This window comes from Rana temporaria, chromosome 6 (assembly GCF_905171775.1).
Source record: "Rana temporaria chromosome 6, aRanTem1.1, whole genome shotgun sequence".
In the NCBI taxonomy this organism is placed as follows: domain Eukaryota; kingdom Metazoa; phylum Chordata; class Amphibia; order Anura; family Ranidae; genus Rana; species Rana temporaria.
The window spans coordinates 150,759,233-150,765,232 of NC_053494.1; the positions used below are offsets into that span (position 1 = coordinate 150,759,233).

At 45.8% G+C, this 6,000-nt stretch overlaps 1 protein-coding gene across 1 annotated transcript in view; it reads right to left on the reverse strand.

Moving 5' to 3' along the window:
- The window catches only part of HDAC4 (histone deacetylase 4), a 294,548-nt gene extending 293,254 nt beyond the window's left edge, over positions 1 to 1,294 (reverse strand). Inside the window, exon 1 of the mRNA XM_040357576.1 lies at positions 1,110 to 1,294. The gene's annotated coding sequence lies outside the window, so the exon portion shown is untranslated. The remainder of the gene's footprint in view (positions 1 to 1,109) is intronic.
- Positions 1,295 to 6,000: the final 4,706 nt, after the last annotated feature.

The window sequence follows — 6,000 nt, forward strand, 5'->3', positions numbered from 1 at the left end:
AAGCACGTATGAAGCATGTGCACAGGGAATGACAGCATGGTGGCACATTTCTCCGCACACAGCCAAGGCTTTTCGCTCTGGTTTGTAGCCACTGAAACTGACCCATGCGGTGTACATGACATTCAGCGATTTTATCCTACAGGTAGGTGCTCATGCACTAACTAAGGTGTGTTTGTGAAGACACGGTGCTAGGAGACTGAGGTGTATAGCACGACAACACTTGGGGGGGACAATCCACAGGCTGCGGATCAATCAAGTCTTGTAAGTGTGAGCAATAATGAGCTGCAGAGGAACTACAAGTCCTGCAATGCCCTGCCATGCTGTGTGACAGAACAAGCTGGGACCTGGAATTGCTCAGAGCCATACATATACAATATATAGATATATACATATTGCACAGTGTGAGTTGAGTGTTCTGAGGGAGAGTCACATACATGTGTCTGTGTTGAGTGTTCTGAGGGAGACTCACATACATGTGTCTGTGTTGAGTGTTCTGAGGGAGACTCACATACATGTGTCTGTGTTGAGTGTTCTGAGGGAGACTCACATACATGTGTCTGTGTTGAGTGTTCTGAGGGAGAGTCGCATACATGTGTCTGTGTTGAGTGTTCTGAGGGAGAGTCACATACATGTGTCTGTGTTGAGTGTTCTGAGGGAGCGTCGCATACATGTGTCTGTGTTGAGTGTTCTGAGGGAGAGTCACATACATGTGTCTGTGTTGAGTGTTCTGAGGGAGAGTCGCATACATGTGACTGTGTTGAGTGTTCTGAGGGAGAGTCGCATACATGTGACTGTGTTGAGTGTTCTGAGGGAGAGTCACATACATGTGTCTGTGTTGAGTGTTCTGAGGGAGAGTCACATACATGTGTCTGTGTTGAGTGTTCTGAGGGAGAGTCACATACATGTGTCTGTGTTGAGTGTTCTGAGGGAGAGTCACATACATGTGTCTGTGTTGAGTGTTCTGAGGGAGAGTCACATACATGTGTCTGTGTTGAGTGTTCTGAGGGAGAGTCACATACATGTGTCTGTCTGCACAGCTCTCTCTCCTCTGCCCGGGCACAATGAAGTAAACAGGTGATGTAAACGTCCCAGTTGCTTCCCCTCCTCACCTCAGCCAAGTATTTATCAGCTTCCCCCGGCCTTCCCGACCTACCGGGCCTTCTTCTATCTCCGCCCACAAAGCTCGTATATCCTCCCGTTCTACCCGAGGCTCCGAGCGGCCGACATCCCGCGCACCTCCTCACACAGCGCCCTAGTTCGTACTGCCCGCTCATTGGCCGAACGGGCTGCCACTCTGAACAAGAAAGTCAGCCCAACCCATTTACTCCAACCAATAGAAGTTGAAAGTTGCACAGAGTTTATCTGTGATTGGAGAGAACGGTCGTCACTACAGAGAAGAATGGCAGGTTGCTGTTCAGTGACCACCCCCCCTGGCGGCACCACCCCAGTTCATGAATACTCCAATCCCTCGCAGCTGGGTGGGACTGGAGCCCACCGAGGGAGATTATTGGTCGTGGTTACTGTCAGTCAAAGATCAGGCCGCCTAAGGTAGCCCCTGAGCTCCTCGGCAGCTGTGATTGGCCAGTCCGCTTCACGTGTTGTATATTTGTGCCCTGCAGCCAATAAGGGGACGAGTTATTTATAGATTTCATTTTCTCTACCTGTCAGGTACTATAACCTCCGGGGAGGCGGGGCCTGCCAGGGGCTATGGAATAATTTATTGACAGGGACACGTTTTATTTAATATGCATGTCTGTATGTAATCACAGTGTGACTGCACACAACACACGGCTAACGGCGTGATACTTCACATCCTCAGACTTCCCTTTATGCTGCAACAACAAGAAGTACAAGCGATGCTGCATCATGTGCCTGTGGGCAAAAATCACAATCACCCCCCCGAGCTTGGTAACAGATTTTGTTGTCGATGCTATTTATAGATACACTCCGACATTTTGATTTTTTATGTGTTGTCTTTTATTTCCCTACCACACTAAGAGACAAATGTAAAAAAAATATAAATAAATAAAAAGGGGCTCAGTCATATAACACAAAATAACAGCAGCCACTTGATTATTTTGTTCCCTAGCTGATATCAAAGTTAAAATTATAAGCAGCGCTAAAATTGAATGCAACATAAAATAATAATAAAGTACAAGCGTGCAAATGGTACGAAAATAATATCCGTAGCCCAGGTTCTCACTGACAGCATGCAAATTCAGCTGAACTCGCACAATTTCATTCATTCCCACGTCGGTCCAACTTCGGAGGCGATTTCGGTGACATCTGTGCAAGTTCCTGCACTGAGGTCTATACAAAAAATAAATAAAAAATGCACCTAAAGTTGCCAAAAGTAATACATAAACTACATTTGGGAATCGGTGAGGCCCTGCAAATGTGGCGTCGCACTGATGGTGCCAAATCTGATGGTGTCGAATGCCAAATCACATCAATTTGAAGCCAAGTTGCATAAAAGGTCCATATGGCTTGCGAACATACATATATTGGGCCAGATCCACAAACGAATTACGCCGGCGTATCTATGGATACGCCGCGTAATTTTTAAAATGCCCCGTCGTATCTTTGTTTTGTATCCACAAAACAAGATACGACTGAATCTGGGCTCGATCCGACTGGCGTACGTCTTAGTACGCCGTCGGATCGTAGGTGCATATTTACGCTGGCCGCTAGGTGGCGTTTCCGTCGCATTCCACGTTGAGTATGCAAATTAGCTAGATACGGCGATCCACAAACGTACGTCCGGCCGGCGCATTTTTTTACGTTGTTTCCGTAAGGCTTTTTTCGGCGTATAGTTACCCCTGCTATATGAGGCGTATTCTATGTTAAGTATGGCTGTCGTTCCCGCGTCGAATTTTGAAAATGTTACGTCGTTTGCGCAAGTCGTTCGCGAATAGAGCTTTGCGTAGAATGACGTCAACGTCGTAAGCATTGGCTTGTTGCGGGTTAATTTCGAGCATGTGCACTGGGATACCCCCACGGACGGTGCATGCGCCGTTAAAAAAAACTTCATTTACGTCGGGTCAAGACGTATTAACATAAAACACGCCCCCATCACATACATTTGAATTGTGCGCCCTTACGCCGGGAGATTTACGCTACGCCGCCGTAACTTACGGAGCAAATTCTTTCAGGATACCAAAGATACGCTGTAAGTTATGGTGGCGTAGTGTATCAGAGATACGCTACGCCGGACGGAAGAATGCGCCGCGCTACGTGGATCTGCCCAGTTCATATAAACTGGTAAGGAAGCACAAATCAGTCTGTGAAAGTCCAGAAGCATTGAACAGTCCCTAAAGAGGAACTGCAGTCTGCTCACATCATTTATAATAAAAGCATCTTTGCCATTCTGAAGCTTCCCTCCAACCACTTTGCATATTATTTTATATATAATGTGATTCTGTACTTGCCAAATATGCTGCAGAAATCTCCCTCCCCTCAATCTGGCTGCAACCATTTAAACTGTGGGCAGCTGAAGCTGCTGCCTATTCACTTCCTCGATTTACACAGAGGCACACCTGCAGCTCTCATTGGCCCTCTTATGACTCATCCCCCCTCCCTTCCTGGCAAACACTCACAAGAGTGAGAGCGAGAGCTGTGCATGATGTCATAAACCTAGGCTAATGACCAGACAAAAAAGAGGAAGTGGTCTGTTTAAGGTATTTACCATCAGAAAAAAAAATGTTTTACTATCCAATGTTAAACAACACGGGAAGAAGATTTATTAGCTGGAAAGTTGAAATAAAAATGACTGAAGGTCCGCTTTAAAGTGGAGTTCCAGGCTAAAATTAAACTAGGTCTAAAAACAGAGGGAGCTATATGCAGAGAGTATGACAGGGGGATATTTTGCAGGATGGGAGTGCGGAGGGCATGACAAGGAGCAGCATGTGCAGTAGAGGAGTTCAGAGGGTATTACAACAGGCAGTATGTGCAGGAGAGAAGTGTGAAGGGTGCGACAGCAGGCATTGTGCACAGGCTGCAGAAGATTAGTAGCACTTCTATGCAACTAAGAAGAAAACAAGCATTTTATTTATAAAAAGATACATTTCATTCAGTTAAGACCCCTTTCACACTGGGTCGTTTTTCAGGCGCTTTTTGGGCTAAAAATAGTCTCAGTCTCAGTGTGAAAGCCTGAGTGCTATCACACTGAGGCGATGCGCTGGCAGGAGATAAAATAAAAAAAAAACCCTGAATGGCAGTTTGGAAATGTGGTCACCCTACTCGCACCTCTCCTGCAGCTGCAGGAGAGCTCCAGCCCTCCTCTGGTCCTCCTCCAGACCCTTACTTTCTGCTTTCAAGCAATGCATCCAGCTTCTTCCCAGCAGCAGCATAAGGAAAGGGGGTGCACTGTGATGTAAGGCAGAGTGGGGTACTCAACTTCTGATGGTGGGGTGGCTCTTGACATCTAATGCAAGGGGAGGGGATGTGCTGGACATCTAATCTTACAGATACAACCGCCACTTTTGAGGGCAATCATAATTCTGATGCGGCCCACGATGAAATTGAGTTTGACACCCCTGGCCTAAACCCATTTCTGGAACAACTTTGTTCCACTTATTATTGCAAATCCGACCCACAGACCACTGTAAACTGACATCTACCGTATTTATCGGCGTATACCACGCACTTTTGGGTAAAATCGTGGGTGCGCGATATACGCTGATACCCGCTTCCCGCACTGTGTTTGAACGCCGCCGCCGACATATACCGAGCGCAGTACACTCGGGTACACTCAGCCAGGATCGGCTCCGCTAGAGGTCACGCCCTGTGCCGCCTCCTAGCCTTTATGCAAGAGGAGGCGAGCATGCCCAAGTGTACTTTGCTCGGTATATTTCGGCGGCGGCATTCAAACACAACGCGGGAAGTGGGGATCGATTCAAAAACAGTGCGGGAGAAGCGGGGAGGACACCACCAAGGCCGCAGACGGACGCCGGACCGCACAAGGCCGCCGGGCAAGACACCGACGAAGGGCATTCAAACTGTAAGTATTTTATTTTTTTCCCTGAAAATTTCCCTTCTAGGTTGGGGGTGCGCGCTATTTGCCGGTGCGTGCTATATGAAGATAAATACGGTAATTGCTGTGGTTTATTGTACTCTATATATCACTGCTCATTCATTGGCCTTATTTAGAAGGTCTGATTGCGGCTTTAACCCCCGGTTCACACAAGTGTGGTTTTGAAGTCCCGCTACCTCAATGCAACTTCCTAAGCAGTGCGATTTCATGTGCAGCTTGCTGATATCTGTGCAACTTCATTTAACAGAAATAGTGCAGGAATCTTTTTTAAAGTCGTTGCAACTTGAGTTGCTGCAATTTGAACAGTTTCATTCCCACAAATGGGGGCCAATTTGTCATGCAACTTTGAACGGTCATATCGCATAACAAGTCACATTGGTGTGGAACAGGGCTCAAAGCTATAAGTGTCTAGCTTAAGACAGTCATTTTTTACAGTGAGGATTAAAAAAAATTTAATTAAAAGCTCTGGGTCGGCAGGCAAAGCCTAAAGTTTTCTGTAGTTTTTACAAATAAGCCCAAAATCACCAATTAAACAAGGTATGAAAAGTATTGTGCCTAACCAACAAGCCCCTAAGATCAAACATTTTAAAATTTTACCCTTTTTGATTCTAATGTTCGGAATATATATATATATTTTACAATAAAAAAATAAAACTACTAGTATTCAGTGATACAGAGTATCATGCAAAGATTTTTCAAACTGTAGGGCAGGGGTAGGCAACCTTTTGAGCACAGTGTGCCGAAAAATATATTCAAAGAAATGATAGTGCCGATTTCATAATAAAAAAAATGTCAACTTCACGCTCTCAATCATGAAAATTATTTTTTATAAAGAAAATGCTGTAAACTACCCGCACATATGCTCCACCACCGTACCCCCCATGCTCTTTTGTCTCACCACTGAACCATCTTCTCATCTGTCCTAACACTGAACTTATCTGCCCCACCAGTGTAACCTTCTTTCTCAT